The sequence below is a fragment of the Panthera uncia genome, chromosome F2 (assembly GCF_023721935.1).
Source record: "Panthera uncia isolate 11264 chromosome F2, Puncia_PCG_1.0, whole genome shotgun sequence".
In the NCBI taxonomy this organism is placed as follows: Eukaryota; Metazoa; Chordata; class Mammalia; order Carnivora; family Felidae; genus Panthera; species Panthera uncia.
The window spans coordinates 66,397,612-66,418,612 of NC_064812.1; the positions used below are offsets into that span (position 1 = coordinate 66,397,612).

The 21,001-nt window shown below is 38.6% G+C and overlaps 1 protein-coding gene across 3 annotated transcripts in view; it reads right to left on the reverse strand.

Annotated features, from left to right (window-relative positions):
• Positions 1 to 17,042, reverse strand: part of MTFR1 (mitochondrial fission regulator 1) — a 62,788-nt gene extending 45,746 nt beyond the window's left edge. Inside the window, exon 1 of one of the 3 annotated variants that reach the window (XM_049633338.1) lies at positions 16,638 to 17,042. The gene's annotated coding sequence lies outside the window, so the exon portion shown is untranslated. Of the gene's footprint in view, positions 1 to 16,168; positions 16,542 to 16,637 lie in introns of those variants that run through there. The other 2 variants (XM_049633337.1, XM_049633336.1) reach the window with 2 other exon arrangements.
• Positions 17,043 to 21,001: the final 3,959 nt, after the last annotated feature.

Sequence of the window (21,001 nt, forward strand, 5' to 3'; positions counted from 1 at the left end):
AAACTCTTAAAAATGGCCAGAGCAGGTAGAAGTGGACTTTTCTTTGTATGGTTTACTTTTCATTTAAAAACAAAATCTAGGAGCACCTGGCTGGCTTGGTCAGAAGAGCATGCGACTCTTCATCTAGGGGTTGAGTTCGAGCGCCACCTTGGGTTATAGAGATGAAATAAACTTAAAAAAAAAAAAAATCTAGAAAAAAAGAATCTCACCTTCTAGCTTTCCCTCAGATACTCCTCTGATCTACCCTGTCCATACTGAGACCTTCCGTCTATTCTTCCCTGCAATTTTCATCAACCTAATCAATCCCTTTCCACCTTCACTTTCTTCTACCCCCATGCAGCCAAAAATCACTTGAACCACTCTGTGTCAGTATTTTCAACTCCTTACTCTACTGCTCTATTTCTACAAACCACAACTTGATTAATCCAACAGGCTTCATTTCCTACAACTGGACCTTAGAAAAATTACGAAATCTCACATTTTGATGTTGCTACAAAAATGTGCTACCTCTGACATCAAACGGGCCCTCACTGCTGTCTAGCATTCTAGGCAAATATTTTCTTACTCTTCCCCCTCTTCCATTCCCCAAGTAGCTTTTTCAAGCATTCTCCATGCTATCCAAATCTCTCCAACCCTTCCTCCATCATTTCTCAGCAAAAATGAAGCACACTACTTCAAATAATAGAGAAATCATCTAACAGGAAATCCCTCAACATCTTGCCACTCCACATGCCATACACTTACCTACATCCGCACCTATTCTGTCCCCCATTCTCTCCTGTCCCTCCTTCCACCTAAGGGCTCAGGATTACACCCCTCAACTCACAGGTCTCATTACATCAGCTCCACTCTGTATAGATAAATCCTCTTTCCTGTCCTATGTCAGCTTCAATCACATGCCACCTTCTGGTTTCTCCCATCTGCTCTCAAACCAAAGATCCAAAACCAAGCTCCTTAATTTTCTTCCTGAATCTGCTACTGCCTCAGAAAATGGCACCCATATCATCAATCATTCCTTCTTTCTCTTTCATTTTCTACAATCAAGATGTAGGTTTCCTCCTAAATAGATCAGATTCCATTTACATTGCTGTTCTATTCCAATCCAGTTATCCAAAGCCTACACTATCATAAAAATCTATTAACTAGACTATTACTAGTTAATAGTCCCCCCCACCAACTTTGCTCTCCCCTTTCTATTCATTCTCAATACCGAAATAAGTCCTTTATGATCTGGTCTCTGTACTTTCCTATCCTCTGTATCTTTCATACTCTACTCTTCGATCTGGTCATACAGATAATTCTAAAAACTCAACAGGCTCTCTAGACTTTTCTTTTATCCAGTATTCCACCTCCCTATAGTTTCCCTGTATCAAGCTAGGTCCTACTAGTCCTTTATTTCAGCTTAGCTATCACTTCCTCCAAGAGGTTCTTCCTGATGGACCAAAGTTTTTCCTGATGGACCAGGATTAGGGTACTCCTGTAAATATTATCCTATATACCACATTAAAACAATGTACCTAAACTGCTTATCTCCACAGCACTTTAATCACCAAAAACTATCTTATTCACCACAGTGACCTCAGCACTTAGTATACGGAATATAACAGTTGCTAAGTTAATATTAAAATATTAAACGAAGGACATCTAAGATGCAAGCCAGTATCTTTTCTACATTATCTCAAATGTGAACAGATTATGTAAGCATTTTGCTTCTACTTATAGGTGAACTAGGTAATTTCAGACAAATCATCCTCCCAAGAGGATAAATAAACTGGACAAAATATAAAAATCATCTATTTGAAAGCATCAGAGAACTGTCAAGGCAGAGAAGTATATCCAGGCCAGTAGTTATTTCCTTGGGGAAAAATAAAAAATTAAAAAAATAAAAGGGACTTCTGATGAAACTTACTGAGAGAAGGCACCTATAACAAGTATAAGGAATGAAAAAGTAAACATCACTATGGATCACAAAGGTGCTAAAAATAATAATAGTAAAGGGAGAGGCGCTTGGGTGGCTCAGCTGGTTAAGCATCCAACTCTTGGTTTCAGCTCAGGTCATAATCTCACAGTTCGTGAGTTTGAGTCCCAGGTTAGGTTTCACACTGACAGCTCAGAGCCTGCTTGGGATTTTCTCTTCTCTCTCTGCCCCTCCTCTGCTCATGCTCTCTCAAATAAATAAATAAACTTTAAAAAATAGTAATAAAAAGGAGGCACCTGGCTGGCTCAGTCAGTAGAGCATATGACACTTGATCTCAGGATTCTAACTTCGAGCCCCATGTTAAGTGTAGAGATTACCTGGGGCACCTGGGTGGCTCGATTGGTTAAGCATCCAACTTCAGCTCAGGTCATGATCTAGTGGTTCACAGGTTCAAGCCCCGCATTGGGCCCTGTGCTGACAGCTCAGAGCCTGGAGCCTGCTTTGCGGATCATGTCTCCCTCTCTCTGTCCCTCCCCTGCTTGTACTCTGTCTCTCTTTCTCTCTCTCTCTCCCAAAAATAAAAACATTAAAAAAAAAGAGTAGAGATTACTTAAAATTAAAATCTTTAAAAAAAAAAGAAAATAATAAAGGCAAAACAAAGCTATGTAAGAAGTTACAATGGTGGTTACCTTTGGATGGGAGTGGGTAATAGTTGGTAGAGAGCATAAAGGAGCTTTCTAGAGTGCATACAACTTTCTATTCCTTAATGTGGGCGGTGATTACATGGACATTTGCTTTGTAAGAATTTATTGAGTTATATATTCATGTTTGTGCATTTTATATTACATTTTGTGTGTGTCATACTTCAAAATAAAAAAGGCTTAAAAAAAGATGGCTAAGAATCAGACTGCATTTTGTTTTCTAGGTTCTGTATGAATACATATATAATTTAACTTCAAGAATTTTATGATGATGATATAAGCTTATAGTCTAGTCTACTCTGACATAGACTATAAGAAATAGCAAACTATTTGGGGGAGGAGGAGAACAGGTCATTGGCAGGGCAGTAGACAAGACTAAATGAAAATAGATAAATCTTGAAAACAGACTTTCTCTTCCCTCTACAAATACTATGAAAATATATAAGAGTGTACAGTTACACCAATTAAAGTTTATGGCAATCAAATCAAAGATAACACTAATACTGCATCAACAAATGCAGTGTATGCTTTTGAGATAGTTATGATAAAAAAAATTCATTACCAGTAAATAGTTTCACAATAACCCTGTTAGTAATAATAGCAAAGTTGTTATTAATTTATGTTGTCATTAAATTTAAAATGCCAAAAACGTTAAAAGCTACAACAGTACACTGGAGCTTATTTTTATAAGGTCTTTGGGAACTATTCAAGAGAATGGCCATTTAATTATCTTTACATTATGAGAGAGGAGTATGACCATTTTATAGCAGAGGTGGAAGGAGTCTAAAATGATTAAAAGGACATTCTTATTCAGTTGGTTAATTTATTAGAATAAGGTTTCCTGTTCTCAGAATACTAAAAGATTAGATAAATCAATGCACCCCAATGACGCTCTACATTCTAGTGCCAAACAATGATGCGAAAGAAAAATAAGGACCATGAAGTATTAAAACAAAACAAACAAACAAAAAAACTTATTCAATTTGAAGTTACTGTCCTTTATTTTGAGACTATATCCTTCTTACATTTCGGTGTAAAAAAGCCTTTTCTGTTAGGATATGGGGACAGCAGATGGATGTGACTTTTTTTTTTTTTTTTAAATGTCCTTACTCATCACAATGAAAAGCTGTCAATCCTATGTCAATGCCATGCCCTCCCTACTTTCTGGAAATTAAACTTGAAATTAAAATCTAGTGACCACTGCTATACTTCAGTCTGGTTGAGACTTTAAATCAGAACACTTTCCCATACTATAAAATAATGATATAGTATTTGACCCTTGGGTACAATTTAATGGCAATTATTCAGGATTAATATTCTACACTGTTCATGCAAAATTAAATACACTGCTATATTCCCAGCGCCTAGCACAGAATCTAAAGTATAAGTCACACTTATTTCAGTCCACAAATGAATAAATCTCATGACCTAAACTACATCTCTCAACAACCAAAAAAAAAAACAAAAAAAAAAAAAAACCAAACCTGTTCAGATAAAAAGTTTAATAAGACAAATTACAACTTGATATTTCTTTTAAGGAAACAGATTTTATATACGAAATTACATTTCTGAAGGGCATTTTCTGTAACATTTTTAGAGGTCAACTTTTCTGATATAAAAGAGATTAGAGGGGGATCCTGGGTGGCTCAGTTGTTAAGCGTCCAACTTTGGCTCAGGTCATGATCTCATGGTTTGTGAGTTCGAGCCCCACATCAGGCTCTGTGCTGACAGCTCAGAGCCTGGAGCCTGCTTCAGATCCTGTGTCTCCTTCTCTCTCTACCCCTCCCTGCTCGCACTCTGTCTCTCTCTCTCAAAAAAAAATAAATATTAAAAAAATTAAATAAATAAATAATAAAAGAGATTAGAGTAGTCTTATATATTCATTTGAACTAAGAGTGCACTATTTTCATATGAGGATCTCTGAAATATAACTATAATGAATGACATAATTACATATCTTCTTCTTGAACTATTTTTATTTTAAGCACTCCCATGCAAATGAATTAAGTACTATGGCATCAATTTTATTTTATTTTGTAATATTTATTTATTTTTGAGAGGGAGAGGGAGGGAGGGAAAGAGGGAGGGAGGGACCGGGGGAGGTGCAGAGAGGGAGGGAGACAGAGGATCTAAAGCTGGCTCCAAGCAGACAGCCAGCAGAAAGCCCAATGCAGGGCTCGAACCCAGGAACTGTGAGATGATGACCTGAGCCAAAGTTGGATGCTCAACCGACTGAGCCACCCAGGCACCCCTTCTGGCATCAATTTAAAAACAATCTTTTGAAAAAACTGTTCAGGGGCACCTGGGTGGCTCAGTCAGTTAAAGGTCCAACTTCGGCTCAGGTCATGATCTCACAGTTAATGAATTCAAGCCCCGCATCAGACTCTGCTGACAGCTCAGAGCCTGGAGCCTGCTTCAGATTCTGTGCCTCCCTCTCTCTCTGCCCTTCCCCTGATCGAACTCTGTCTCTGTCTCTCAAAAATAAATAAACATTAAAAAAAAATTTTTTTAATAAAAAAATTTTTTAAAGGTGATTTTCATAAGTTGTGTAATAATTACTGCCCCCTGCATATTATGTGTATAAAAAATTGCCTGAGGGGCAAAACTCAGTAAATTAGACCTTTGTAAATAAACATTATTAGTTTATAAAACTGGAGAAGGTATTTACTGAGCATTAGTGTAAAAAGAGAAAATTTAGAAGCAAACTCAATGTCCATCAACAGAATAAATTCAATATATCCACTCTAAGTTTATGGCCATTAAAACAAAAAGTTATATACAAAAATGTTCATAACAAAAATACATGAAAGAAGTTGCAAACTACCATATACCTGTGATTCCTTTTTGTGTGATTCCATTAAAAAAAAATTTTGAAAAAACATACAGGGGCATCTGGCTGGCTCAGTCAGTAGAGCATAGGACTCTTGATCTTGAGGTTGTAGGTTCACATCCCACATTGGATGTAGAGATTACTTCAAATCTTTTTTTTTTTTAATTTTTTTTTTTTAACATTTTATTTATTTTTGAGACAGGGAGAGACAGAGCATGAACAGGGGAGGGTCAGAGAGAGGGAGACACAGATTTTTTTTTTTTTAATTACTTAAAATCTTTTTTTAAAAAGTATAGCAATAATGGTAAAATAGATATTAGTTTAAATCAACTAACTAAAACAAAAATAAGTTTTAATTTCATCCCAAGCAGTAATATCTATGCAATCACTGCTTGTTATTTCAGGATATTTTTCCACATTCATCCTAAAAACCTTCACTATAGGGATGACTGAGTGGCTCAGTCAGTTAAGCATCTGACTCTTGGTTTCAGCTCAGGTCATGATCTCATGGTTTGTGGGTTCAAGCCCCTGCTTGGAATTCTCTCTCCCTGCCCCTCCCTTGCTCATGCTCTTTCTCTAATAAATAAACTTTTAAAAAATAAATAAATAAATAATTTCACTATAGGCTGTACTTCCTGTCAGTACTGAAACGGACTGGGATAAAGAGATATCTTACCTTGGGGCACCTGGGTGGCTCAGTCAGTTAAGCATCTGACTCTTGATCTCAGCTGAGGTCATGATCTCATGGTTTGTGAGTTTGAGCTCCACATTGGGCTCTGCACTGACAGTGTGAAGCCTGCTTGGAATTCTCTCTCTGCCCCTCCCCCTCTCTCTCACTGTCTTAAAATAAATAGACCAAAAAAAAAAAAAAAAGGCCCATTAAAAAAAAAAAAAAGACACCTATCTGCAACTTGCATATAACAAGTGATTACTATCCCAAATGTATATATAGTGTTTGTAAATCAACAAGTAAAAGATCAGAAGCCTAATGGAAAAATAGGAAAAGGACATGAGTAAGCATTTTATAAGTGGAAATACAAACGGACAATCATGAAAAAATGTTAATGACCTAATAATCAAATAAACCTTAACTAAAATATCTCTTTTTCCCTATCAAATTGGCAAAGATGAAAAAGGAGGCAACCCAATATTGGCAGAGGCATAGGTTGTCCAATATGTCTGATGGGCAACCTGACAATATGTACATACTAGCAATTTCACTTCTAAAAATTTATCCTATAGAAATAATCTGATACTGACAAAATTCTGAATAGAAAAGCTGTCCTAAGTATTGTAATAGTTTAAAAAAATGGAAAAGAAACCAAAACATCTAACAAAAGAGAGTTATTTAAATACACAAAAGTACCTCATGCATACCTTGAAAGACTAAGCAGACATAAAAAGATGAATTTTAAGTCCCGTGAGCTGGACTCTTGGCAACAGGAGGCTCCTCACCCTCTCCCACCCTTGCAGTGTGCATTCGAATTGCTTCCCCCCCCTCCCAGAAGTTGCCCTAAAGACAAACCCTTGAGATAGTGATACGGTGTTAAGACCATCTGAGGAGTATATGTGATTGAACCCAGTTAAGGCCCCTATTGAAACTTTTAAGATTTGGCAGGCAGATGTGGAGATCTGTCCTGCGGCTTCTCAAGATAAGCCTAGTGAGTTCCCTTGTTTATTAAACCTGCTACCTACCCATCCAGAACGGCTTGCCTCTTTCTTCAAGTCTCTCCCAGCTGTCCAAGAACCATGTCAGGTTTCAGAACAACCAGGAAGCTCCTAAGGAGCTTATGAACCAACAATCACAAAATAGTCCATTTAAAATTTATTTCTAACTCCTTACAAATGTAAAAACCACTCCTAGCTCACATACAAAAACAGGCCTCAGGCCAGTTTATGCTATTGGGCCATAGTTTGCCAACCTCTTCTCTAGGACTTAGGCTAAAACTTGAGGCTAAAATCCTTAAATGGTGGGATTACAGTGACATTTTATGTTTTTTATCTAAACTGTGTAATTTAGAGGTGCCTGGGTGTCTCAGAGGGTTAAGTGTCCAACTTCAGCTAAGGTCATAGTCTCACGGTTCATGGATTCAAGCCCCACATCGGGCTCTGTGCTCACACTGCAGGGAGAGAGGGAGACAGAATCCAAAGCAGGCTCCAGACTCTGAGCTGTCAGCACAGAGCCCGACACGGGGCTCAAACCCACAAGTCGGGAGATTACGACCTGAGCTGAAGTTGGACACTTAACCAACTGAGCCACCCAGGCGCCCCAAAATAAGTAAACTTTAAAAAATAATAATAAACTGTGTATTTGTATAAATGGTACACAACAAACATACAAAAGAATAGCTGAGTAGCTGACAGTAATTAACATTTCAAAGAGCACCTAAATATATAAAGCAAATATTAACAGATATAAAAAAGGAAATAACATATATAAAAGGAGAAATTGTACAGTAACACAACAGTAGGGGACTTTAACACCCATTTACATCAATAGATCAGTCAGACAGCAAATCAATGAGGAAACAGTAAATGACACATTAAGCCAGATGGACTTAACAGATACATAGAGTATTCCATCCATAAACAGAATTCATATTCTTTTCAAGTGTCTATGGAACATTTTCCAGAACACCACATTAAGCCACAAAATTTCTCTCAAATATAAGGAGACTGAAATCATATCAAGCATCTTTTCTAACCACAACAGTATGAAACGCGAAATCAATTACAAGAAAAAAAAGTAGAAAAAACCACAAACATACGGAGGCTAAACAGCATGGTACTGAACAACCAATGGGTCAAAGAGAAATCAAAAAATACATTGTGATGAATGAGAATGAAAACAAAATATTCCAAAATAGATGGGGCAAAGAAAAAGCAGTTCTAAGAGGCAAGTTTATAGCAATATAGGCCTATCTCAGGAAACAAGAAAAATCTCAAATAAACAATATAATCTTACACCTAAAGGAAATAAAATAAGGAAAAACAAAGCCCATGGTAGAAAAAAAAATACAGCTGACTCTTGAAGAACATGGGTTTGAACAGTGCACATCTACTTTTATGTGGATTTTTTTTCAATATGTCCAGCACAGTATTGTATATGTATTTCCTCTTATAAATGTTTTTAAGTGTTTATTTACTTTTTGAGTGAGAAAGACAGAGTACAAGCATGGGAGGGGCAGAGAGAGGGAGACACAGAATCTGAAGCAGGCTCCAGGCTCCAATCTGTCAGGACAGAACCCGATGCGGGACTCGAACCCACAAGCCATGAAATCATGACCTGAGCTGAAGTCAGATGCTTAACCAACTGAGAGACTCAGGTGCCAGGTGCCCCTCTCTTATAATTTTCTTAACAACACTTTCTTTTTCTAGTTTGGTAGTTACATTTTTGGGAAATCAAAAGTTATAGGGAGATTTCCAACTGCATGGAGGGATGTCAGGACTTCAACTGCCCCCCTCTGTTCAAGAGTCAACTGTAAAAATAAATGAAGTATATAAAAATAAAATAAAATAACAGAAAAGATTAATGAAACTCAGAGCTATTTTTTTTAAAGGTAAACAAAATTGATAAAGCCTTGGCCACATTAATCAAGAAAAAATGAGGAAGATGTCAAAGAAATACAATCAGAAAGAGAAGTTACAACCAATACCATAGAAATACAAAGGATTATGAGATTACTAGAACAATTATAGGCTGTCAAACTGCACAACCTAGAAGAAATGGATAAATTCCTAGAAACATACACTCTTCAAAGACTAACTCAGGAAGAAATAGAAAATCTGAACAGACTGATTACTATTCATTTCAACTGGCAATCAAAAAACTCCAAACAAACAAAAGCCCAAGACCGGATGACTTCACAAGCGAACTCTACCCAACATTTAAAAAGTTAATACCTATCCTTCTGAAACCATTCTAAAAAATAAAACAGAAAGAAAAACTTCCAAATTCATTCTTCAAGTCCAGCACTGCCTTGTTATCAAAACTACAAAAAAAAAAAAAAAAAAAAAAAAAAAAAAAGAAAAGAAAAGAAAACTCAGGCCAATATGCCTTAGGAACACAGGTGCAAAAATTGTCAACAAAGTATTAGCAAAAACGAAATTCAACAATACCTTAAAAGAATCGTACACCATGATCAAGTGGGATTTATTCAGGGGATACAAGAATGGTTCAACAGCTACAAATTAACGAGTGCGGTACAGCACATTAACAAAATGAAAGATAAAAATCATATGATCACCTCAATAGATACAGAAAAACCATTTGATAAAAATCAACATTCATCATGATAAAAAAAAAAACTCAACAGAATGGTTATAAAGGGAATGTACCTCAACATAATGAAGGCCATATATTATAATCCCACAACTAACATCATACTTAACAGTGAAAATCTGAAAGCTTTTCCTCTAATGTGAGGAACAAGACAAGGATGCCTATGCCAGCCTTTTATTCAACACAGTACTGCAAATCCTAGCCACAACAATCAGAAAAGAAACAGAAGACACCCAAGTTGGTAAGGAAGAAATAAAAAACGGTCACTATTTGCAGATGACTTGATATTACATATTGAATACCCTAAAGACTCCACCAAAAAACTATTACAACTAATAAATGAATTCAGTAAAGATGCAGGATACAAAATTAATATACAGAAATCTGTTGGCTTTCCAGACATGAATACAAATTATTAGAAAGATAAATTAATAATCCCATTTACAATTGCATTAAAAAGAAGAAAATACCTAGGAATAAATTTAACCAAGGAGTAAAAGATCTGTGCTTAGAAAACTAGAAGACACTGATAAAAGGAAACTGAAGATGACACAAATAAACGGAAAGATACACTATGCTCATGGGTTGGAGGAATTAATATTGTTACAATGTCTCTATTATCCAAAGCAATCTATAAATTCAATGCAATCCCTATCAAAATTCCAATAGCATTTTTCATACAAAAATAATCCTAAAATTTCTATAGAACTACAAATGATCTTCCAATTGCCAAAGCAATCTTGAGAAAGAACAAAGCAGAGGGGCTCCTGGGTGGCTCAGTCGGTTGAGCATCTGACTTCAGCTCAGGTCATAATCCTGCGGTTCATGGGTTTGAGCTCCGCGTTGGGCTCTGTGCTGACAGCTCAGAGCCTGGAGTCTGCTTTGAATTCTGTGTCTCCCTCTCTCTCTCAAAAAAAGAATGTTAATAAAAACTAATTAAAAAAAAAAAGGAACAAAGCTGGAGATTTCATGCTCCCAGATTTCAAACTATACTACAAAGCTATAAAAATCAAAACAGATGATATTGGCATAAAAACAGACAAAAAGATCAATGGAACAGAATAGACAGCTTAGAAATAAACCATACATGGTCAATCAATCTACAACAAAAGAGGCAAGAAAATAAAATGGGGAAGAGACAGTTTCTTCAATAAACAGCGTTGGGAAAACTGGACATGGGAAAACTCCATGCAAAAGAATGAAACCAGACCACTTTCTTATACCATATACAAAAATAAGCTCAAAACAGAATAAAGGTCTTAAGTAAGACCTGAAACCATAAAGCTCCTAAAAGAAAACAGGCAGTAAACTTGGACATCAGTCTTAACAGTATTTTTTGGCACAGCTATCTGTCTCCTCAGGCAAAGGCAACAGAAGCAAAAACATATAATTGGAACTACATCAAACTAAAAAGCTTTTGAACAGCAAAGGAAACTATTAAAGGTAATCTGTAGAATGGGAGTAGGTACCTGCAAATGATGTATCTGATAAAGGGGTTAATGTCCAAAATATATACATAAAACCCCACACCAAAAAACCATAAACTGATTAAAAAATGGACAGAGGACCTGAATAGATATTTTTCCAAAGAAGTCATATAGTTGACCAATAGACATATGAAAAGATACTCAACATCACTAATCATCAGGGAAATGCAAATCAAAGCAACAATATCAACCTTACACCAGTCAATAGCTAGCATCAAGATAAGAAATATCAAGTGTTGGCAAGAATGCAGAGAAAAAGTAACCCTCATGCACTGTTGGTGGGAATGTAAATTGGTGCAGCCACTGTGGCAAACAGTACAAAGGTTCCTCAAAAAATTAAAAATAGAATTACCATATGATCCAGTTTGAGCCCCAAATTGGGTGTAGAGATTACTTAACATATTAAAGGGCATCTGGGTGGCTCCCTTGGTTAAGTGTCTGGCTCTTGGCTTTGGCTCAGGTCTTGATCTCACCTTTTGTCAGTCTGAGCCCCACACTGGGCTCTGCGCTGACAGTGCAAACCTGCTTGGAATTCTCTCTCTGCCCCTTCCCCATTATTTGTTTTTGTGTATTTTGTGTCCTTAACAAATCAATCTCTGTCTATACCATGATCATGCAGATATTCTCCTGTGTCTTTTTCAGAAAGTTTTGTTTCACGTTGGGTATTTAGCTTTAGATACACCAGAAACGCATGTTTATGATTAGCATGAAGTTGGTTGTTTTCCATATGGATATTCAGTTGCCTCAGCACAGTATACTGGAAGGACATCAGAATCTAATTCAGAATACTTTGCTTTGTACCACTGTTCTATTTAATTATAGCTTTGTATTAAGTTTTGATATCCAGCAGTGTAAGTTCTCTGGCTTTGTTTTTCTTTAGAACGTTATTGCTTCTGGTCTTATACATTCCCATATAAATTACAGAATCATCTCTCAATTGCCATAAAACCAAACCTACATTTAATGGGAATCACAGTAAATTTACAGATAAATTTGGGGAGAATTGACACCATAACAATACTCAAACTCCCAATTTACCTTCATTTGAGTCTACTTTAATTTTTATCACATTTTGTAGTTTTCCATGTAGAGGCTTTGCAAATATTTAAATTTATTCTTCAATATTAGGAGCTTTTTTAAAGCTACTGCAAGTTTTATGGTTTGTATAACTTTACTATCTAATTTGCAACATGTACTAATTAGTTCTAATAAAGTATATTTTCAAATTTTTGTGACAACCGTATCAGCTGTTTCCAAATTTTGAACCTCCTTGTCTTTTTCCTGGCTTTACTGAACTGTTCAGAAGTGTTGATAGCAGTCATTTTTGTCTCATTTCTTAACTCATGGAGGGAAATAAATATTTCATCATTAAGCATGATAACGATACTGTAACTTTTATGTAAATCCTCTTCATCAGATCAAAAGTTCCCTTTTAATCTGAGCATGCCTGAGTATTCAGTGGCCTTAGCATAAGTGGATACTGAATTGTATCAAATGCTTTTCTTTACTTATTGGGGTGGTAATTTTTCTCGTGTGCATGTGTGTGTGTGTAATTTTGTTCTTAAATTTACACTGGCCTCATAAAACAAGGGAGTGTTTTATCTCTTTTCTGTAAGATTTTATACTATAAAATTTTAAACAAAATATTAATGATCATAAAAAAAGACATGAAACAACAGGTGTTGGGAAGAATGTGGAGAAAAGGGAACCCTTGTACACTATTGGTGGTAATGTAAATCTGTACAGCCACTAAGGAAAAGAGTATGAAAGTTCCTTAAAAAATTAAAAATAGAAATACCATATCATGCAGCAATTCTACTTCTGGGTATTTATCTGAACAAATGAGAACACTAATTCAAAAAGATATATACACCCCTAAGTTCATTACAGTATTTACAATAGCCAAACTATGGAAGCAATCTAAGTGTCCACGATAAAAATGAATGGATAAAGCTGTGATATGTATATACAGTGGAATATTGCTCAACCATAAAAAGAATGACATTTTGCCGTTTTCAACCAAATGGATGAACTTAGAGGGTATGCTAAGTGAAATAAGTCAGAGAATGTATCATTTCACTTGTATGTGGAATCTAAAACAAAACAAAACAAAACAAAAAACAAGCAAAGCAAAACAGAGACTCATAGACTGAGAACAAATTGGGGGTTGCCAGAGAAAGAGGTGAAATAAGGAAGTCAAGAGGTACAAACTTCCAGTTATAAAATTAGTCATGGGGATGTAAAGTACACCATAGGGAATACAGTCAATAAAACCACAATAACTTTGTATGGTGACAGATAGTAACTAAACTTACTTGGTGATCATTTTGTAATACATATAAATATCAAATCACCATGTTGTACACCTAAAACTAATATAATATTGTATATCAACTACAGTTCAATAAGAAAAATTTTTAAAAACTGCCTAGGAAAATAAACTTGTGGAAACCGAAATTTACCAGCACTTCAGAACCAAACTATCTTTCCATCCCCCCTTTTCAGGCTATTTTTTTTTTCCTATTTCCTGCTTTATATCCATAAATTCAAGTTACCCCCATCTTTTTCCTATATATTCACCGGGTCTGGTCACTAATCTTTTCACATCTCAGGTGAAGCTGTCCATGATAGTGCCACCTCACTCTTCCTAAGGGATGGTTGCAATCAGTGAGTCACTGTTTTGCTCAAGTTCAAACTCCTTAAACTTGGCACTCAAATTACTTCACATGTGAGCCTAACTTTACCTTCTAGACTTCCTACAGTAGGAATCCTAAACTTCAATTTAACTGGTCTAACCTGCTGTCCTCTGAAAAAGTCCTGCTGTCTCTAGTTCCTTATTCCTCTAACGTTATTTGAATAAAGATGTTGTCTTAGAAACAGTATAAGATTGAAGGGTGCCTGGGTGGCTCAGTTGGTTGAGCATCCGACTTTGGCTCAGGTCATGATCTTGCGGTTCATGAGTTCGAGCCCCACATCTGGCTCTCTGCTGTCAGAGCCCGAATCAGATCCTCTGTCCCCCTCTCTCTGTGCCCCCCCACCCTTGGGTACTCTCTCCCTCAAAAATAAATAAACATTAAAAAAAAAAAGATAGCATAAGACTGAGAAGATAAAAGATATAGTTTAAAGTATTCAATATAAATATCCAGTACATGCTAAATGCCAAAGGAGGTAGAGACTATTCATTGAAGTATATTTTCCCTGGTTTCTTTTCCCCTTTAACTGCCCATATACTATAGAAATTTTAAACACTTGTATTTATTGATCTGTATTTACATACTTCGATTTTAAAATCAATTGCAGGGGTGCCTGGGTGGCTCAGTCAGTTAAGCGTCCAACTTCAGCTGAGGTCATGATCTCATGGTTTGTGAGTTTGAGCCCCACCGCAGGCTCTGTGCTGACAGTTCAGAGCCTGGAGCCTGCTTCAGATTCTGTGTCTCATTCTCTCTCTGCCCCTCCCCCACTTGTGTTCTCTCTCTGCCTCTCAAAAATAAATAAATGTTCAAAAAAAATTTTTTTAATCAATTGCATTAACCCTTTACCATTTGAAACAAAAATACCTATTTTACTGTTATACTCAAATTCCAGGGTTTTTTTCTTCCCTTACGTATTTACATTTACATCATGCAGTTACATTTATTCCACAATTCTCATTCAATTATGGTTAAAAGAGCAAGAATTTGACACTGACCAGGGTTAACATCCTAAACCACAGGCCCCTCTGCCCTCCCCCTTATTTACATCAGTGTGACCTTGGCCAAGTTGCTTAGCGTCTCTTTTCTCTCATCTGTAAAATGGGATAATACCTACTTCACATGGCTGTTGTAAAAATTAAATGAATAGGTGGAAACAATTTCACAGTGCTTCATACGTACCAAGTGCCATATAAATAGAAATTATCAATATTAACATTACTGCTCAAAAGCAATAATGTTACTGCCAAGACTACACTGGCTGGTACCTTTGTTTTCAGTGATTTTGAAAACCTGAGCTTAGGGCAGTGAAAGTGCTCTGTCGGAGAACTGACCACATTCTTGCAGTGCAAACTAAATTTCCGCTGTCTACACCTTCAAGTGTGCCTTGTTTTACTGAACCCCTCTAGAAAGCAATTGATCAGAAAAAACTATAATTATTGACCATGACAAAGCTGAAGAAATTTCTAAGAGAAATTAAATGTCTAGGATTTACTTGGGGGGGGGGGGGGTGGCAAGCCGATCATGTGTTGACAATTGTTACAATCGGGTGATGGGTTCGCCAAGTTCGTTATACTAACCTCTCGTCCTGTGTATTTAAAGACTTCTAAAATAAAGGGTGTTTTTAAATGTCAAAGGATGATTTTTCTTTGGGGCTTAACGCAAATCTTGTTACGGTCAGGAAGCTACATTGGGAAGTTCTGGGAGGCGAAAAGTGAAACAGCAACACAAGCCAGGTGAGGCTGGTTAAACCTCCCAGGCCGAACAGCAGGCGTGCTCCTCCTCCCAGAATCCCCGAGGTCCGGCCCGGAGGTGCACCCGCGAGTCCGACCGGTCTAGTCTCAGGAAAAAGTGCAACGCCCAAGGGAACCACCGCAAAGGGCGGCCTCCCAGGGACCTGCGGCTGGCGCTCCTACTGTGGACCCCGAAGGATGCACCAGGAGCGGAAGGGAGGGGGCAGATGTGCGTGGGTGAGTCCCAGCCTTCAGGACAAAGTCGGCCGACTTCCCTCCGCTCCGCCAGTGCTCCAGCCCCACCAGGGCCCTCAGCCACCCCGGCAGCCCGAGAACGTCTCCGCCTCTCTTCAGCCGCGGCGCAGACACCCAACCGGCCCATGGAGCCCGCGGTCCTCCTCGAATGCCCGAACCCACGGCTCCTTCAGCTCCTACTCTGTTACTAGGGCTTCCCACCGCCCTCAGGCCTGCGGACGCTTCCTCGACTCCACGCCAACCGCTTTCCCGAGTCCCTAGCCCCCACTTACCTCGGCCGCGAGGCAGCCAGGAGCCTTCTTGAGCTTCCCCTGCTTCCAGCTTGGCTACCCCGGGCGTTACTGCCAATCACCCAATCTCCGCCCCGAGTCCGGACCAGACTGACCAATCAGCTGCTTCCTCCGGCCCAGAGGCGGGTAGGCAGAACGGGGAGGGGAAGAGAAACTACCGCCCCACGCGCCTGCCCCCACCTTTCACAATCAGTGTGCGCATGCGTGGAGCTTGGAGGGAAGTGGGTGCTGTCGCGTGGACCTAGCTTTGTTTGTGTCTTCATTGCTCTGTCCTGGAAAGTACTTTGCTAGTAAACCCCATTCTGTAAATGTGTAGCAAGATCCACATTCTGAATGTAGCCGTAAATGTGTATCACCTGGAAAGAAGGTGGGAGTCTTAAGCCCTTGTTAACCTGACTTATGTTGAGCCCTTTTATCCCTTTTATCCCACGCTGTTGGGACTTGTATTTACCTGGCAGATCTTCCCACGTGAGCTTCATATCTGGGGTGTGTTTGTGTTTAGGGGGGTTGAGGGCGCGGGGTATACAAAGAGCATGGATGAGGATTGTACTGTCTTCAGTTACACCATCTGTTTGGTCTGATTCATGGGGACACATGCTTTTTAACAGTTGAATATTCTGTGACACTAGATTTCAAATAATTCTGCCATGAAATTATCATTACATTATAGCTAAGAATAAATTCAGCATGGTAACGTGTGTAGGCCCCGTAAGAAATTCATATGTAGAGTAAAAATCTTGTTTCTGTATGGCCTTTCAAAAGGCTGTTGCTGATTGGCTGTCTCTCTCACCCTCCCTCTGTAATAGATTCCACAGGTCACTGGGCAGGCACCAGAGCTATGATGGTTTTAGCCCTGGTGCCCAAGTCCCTTCCTGGCCAGGGCTTCCCAACTTCAGCAAGGGTGTTAATTCGTTTAGTCAACAAGGGCTTGTTGGGGGCCCATTATGACAGTACAAAGTCTTTAAAAGCCTTGAACCATGCCCTTGGTGAGCCTACAGCCTAACAGAAAGATAGAAACACAAACTTTTTTAGCCTAATGCTATAATGGAGGAATGTAGGGAGCCTGGGAGACCTGCCTAAGCCAGCTCAGGGGCTCAAGAAACACATTCCAGATGTGCGCTTCAGCTGAGGCTTGATGAAAGTTGATGCTCCTGAGCTAAAGGAGTGGAGGCAAAGGATACTGGTGTTTCTGGCAAAGTTTAATTGTTTCTTGTGAGATCTTTAAAGGGTAGATTTACTGAGAATCTAATAAAGTTTGTGCTCAGGCCCCTTGACTTGGACCAGCCCTTTCTAAGACCCAAGGAGGGATGCTAGCGCTGAGTTCACATGGTTATCTGTTGTTTTCTACTCTGTAATAAGATGTCTTAAAGAACCCTTCAAACAGAGACTGGTTAAGACCTACATTTTCTCCGTTCCAGCTTCCTTCTCTTCACACTTCTCTGCATGCTATGTGCCCATTAGTGACGTGGGCATTTGGGGGATCTACGTGAGGGGAGGAGTTGAGCTAGGCTACCTCTGTGATAAGTTATTGCTAACTTTCACGGTGTTGTAATGTAGCCATATTATATGCCATCTCACTCACAAAGGGCCTATGATTGTGTCTCATGGCACCTGGCACCAGAAGTATGTGGCTGGTGGAGGAGAAAGGATGCAAAATGTGCTGAGCCAGAAAGTAGAGGAAAATCTTCCAGTCATCACACCTGAAATTATGAGCACGTTGTTTCACTTTTTGCTTTTAATAAACTTTATTTTAGAATAATTTTAGATTTACAGAAAAATTGCAAAGATAGTTAAGAAGTCCCTACCCCTCACCCAGTTTCCCCTAATGCTAACATTTTATATTAGCATGATGCATGTATAAAATTAAGGAGCCAACATTGGTACCTCACTATTTACTACACTCCAGGCTTTATTCAGGTTTTATTTATGTCCTTTTTCTGTTCCAGGATCCAATCCAAGATGCTACTTTGCATTCAGTCAGCATACGTTCTTACTTAGACTCCTGGTCTGTGATGGTTTCTCCATTTTTCCTTGTTTTTCGGAATCTTGATATGGCTATGACAGTTTTGAGGAGTGTGGTCAGATATAGTATACAATTTACCTTGATTTGAATTGGTCTGCTGTTTTTCTCAGAATTAGACTGGGGTTATAAGGTTTGGGGGAAATACCACACGTTGAGATGCCCTTCTCATCACATCATATCTGAGGGTACATGATATTAGCATGATTTATTTCTGCTGATGTTAACTGTGATCACCTGACCAGGTTAGTATTTACTAGTTTCTCCACTGTAAAGTTGCATTTTTTACGTTCTTTCCGTACTCTCTTCTTTGGAAGCAAGTCACTAAATCCTACCCACCCTAAAGGGTCATAAGAGATTAAGCTTCATCTCCTGGAGTGGAATAGCTATGTAATTTAGAGTTCTTCTCTAAGTAAGATTTATTATTTATTTATACTCAATCATTTGTTTATAAAGAATCATGTATATTTATATTTTGTTTATATTTTATATTATGATTTTTATTTCTTGCTCAAGTTGTTCCAGCTTTAGCCACTGGGAGCTCTTTTCGGTTGATTCCTGTGGTTTTTTTGGTTTTTGGTTATCTTCTGTTTTCTTGAACTATAAAAGGCTCCAAGCTGATCTTGTATTTTTCCTGCCCCAGCATTAGAGTCAGCCATTTCTCCAAGGAGCACTGGAATGATACTTAGAAACCAAGATCTGGGCACTGGGTATACTTGTGGCTAGTGGGGTGTCATTGAATCTAACCTCGCTTAGTGGACAGAGCTAGGAAATATATTACCTCCTTGTTGTTTTTGCTTGTTTTAAATTTTTTTAATGTTTATTTATGTTTGAGAGACAGTGTGAACAGGCAAGGGGTAGAGAGAGGGAGACACAGAAGCCAAAGCAGGCTCCAGGCTCCAAGCTGTCAGCACAGAGCCCCATGTGGAGCTCGAACTCACGAACCATGAGATCATGGCCCGAGCCTAAGTTGGACGCTTAACTGACTGAACCACCCAGACTCCCCACCTCCTTGTTTTTTAATTCTTTATTTACATCTCTGTGATAGGTAACCTCTAAAATGGCTCCCAGTGATCCCTGCCTCCTGATATTCACAGCCTTGTGTAATCCCCTCTTGATGAGGGTGGGTTTGACCTAGAGTCCTCCTTCTAATGAATAGAATACAAGATAGATAGGGTGGCAGTTCCAAGATTAGGCTAAAAAAGAGTGTGGCTTCCGTCTTGCTTGCTTTCTATTGGTCTTTCTTTTACTGTCTCTGAGAGGAGCCAACTGCCATATTGTGAGCTGCTTTATGGAGAGGCCTATGTGGCAAGAAACTGAGCGAGGCCTCTGGCCATCAGCCAGCAAGAAACTGAGGCCCTCTTTTCATCACCCTTGAGAAACTGAATCCTGCTAATGGCCATGTGAGTGAATTTGGTAAAAGATCCTTTCCCAGTTGAGCCTTGAGATGACTGGAACCCCACTGACACCTTGATTGCAACCTTGTGAGAGACCCTGAGCTAGACACCCTAAACTAAGCCACACTTGGATTCTGCATGCAAAGAAACTATGAGATAATAAATGATTATTGTGTTAAACTGCTAAGTTTTGAAGTGATTTGTTTGAAAGCAATAAATAATACAATTTCTATCTCAGCAAGATTGAGGGTTCTTAAATTTCACCTTAGGGCATATGTCCAGGCCCCTTCCCAGAATTTTAGGTAATTATTTTGCATAGCTAAGTTCAGAAACTAATGTAGAAAGTTACAGGACAATCTATTTGAGAATTTTAGAAGAAAATGGACTTTTCTTTTTAGTGTGTCTGATCCTGGAGTTCTTTACCCAAATAAATGCCTCAGCTCCCTGGGCAAAATCCAGAATAACTTAAACTTTGTCTGGCAGATTGGTTGCTTGATTGAGTGATTGATTGGAGGAGAAAGAATTGGTGCTCTCTCTTACTCACTGTGCAGACTTGAAAAAGTCCCTCGACCTTTCTATGCCTTCAGATTCCTAACAGATTAAAGGATTATAATGCCATTGTCTAGGCAGAGATTTATCCATTATTAAGTGTGTTTTCAGCCAGAGAAAGGTGACCAGGGCTAGTTGTGGGCCAGATTCCTTGGAGAAATTTAACAAGAGGTCAGATTCCCATTTGTTCACATTGGTAGATGGTGAGGCTGACTTCTCTTGTAGAAGGAATGTGGGCTTCCAAGTGAGACAGACCCATCTTCAAAATATCCTCTGCCACTTATCAGCTGTGTGGCCCTGGGCAAGTTAGCCTCCCTAGGTCTCAATTTCCTGACCCGCACAGTGGGAAAGGAAAATAGCCACATGACAGAGTGGCCCTGAGGACCAATTGTGTAATATTTGTAAAATACTAAGGGTAATGTCTGGTTTATCACAAGGGCCCAATAAATGATACCCCTGAATGTCAGTCAGCTGTGTGTTTGTGATCCAGTGACTAGTAAAGTAGGGGACAGACAAATGTCAAAATATATCCATCAGCCTATCTCATATTAGGTCTAATGACAATACCATTTGATGAGATAGGTTGAATAATCTGCAAGTTTTAAACAGTATCTTCCCTGAAAATCAAGACTCTCGCTAGTTCTGCATTTTCTCTAGCTCTGATTGCCTGTCTATAGAAAATAAAACACATTGAAATGTGCCTTAGAAGGTTCTGAGTTAGAATCCAGAAAAACCTAACTGGCAAAAGACCATTGGGTAGGACAGTGAAGTGCCCATGTAAGGGGGATTTTAAGACAAAGTGAGGCTGTATGTGTCATTTATTAGCTAGCTGGTCACCTTGAGGCACAT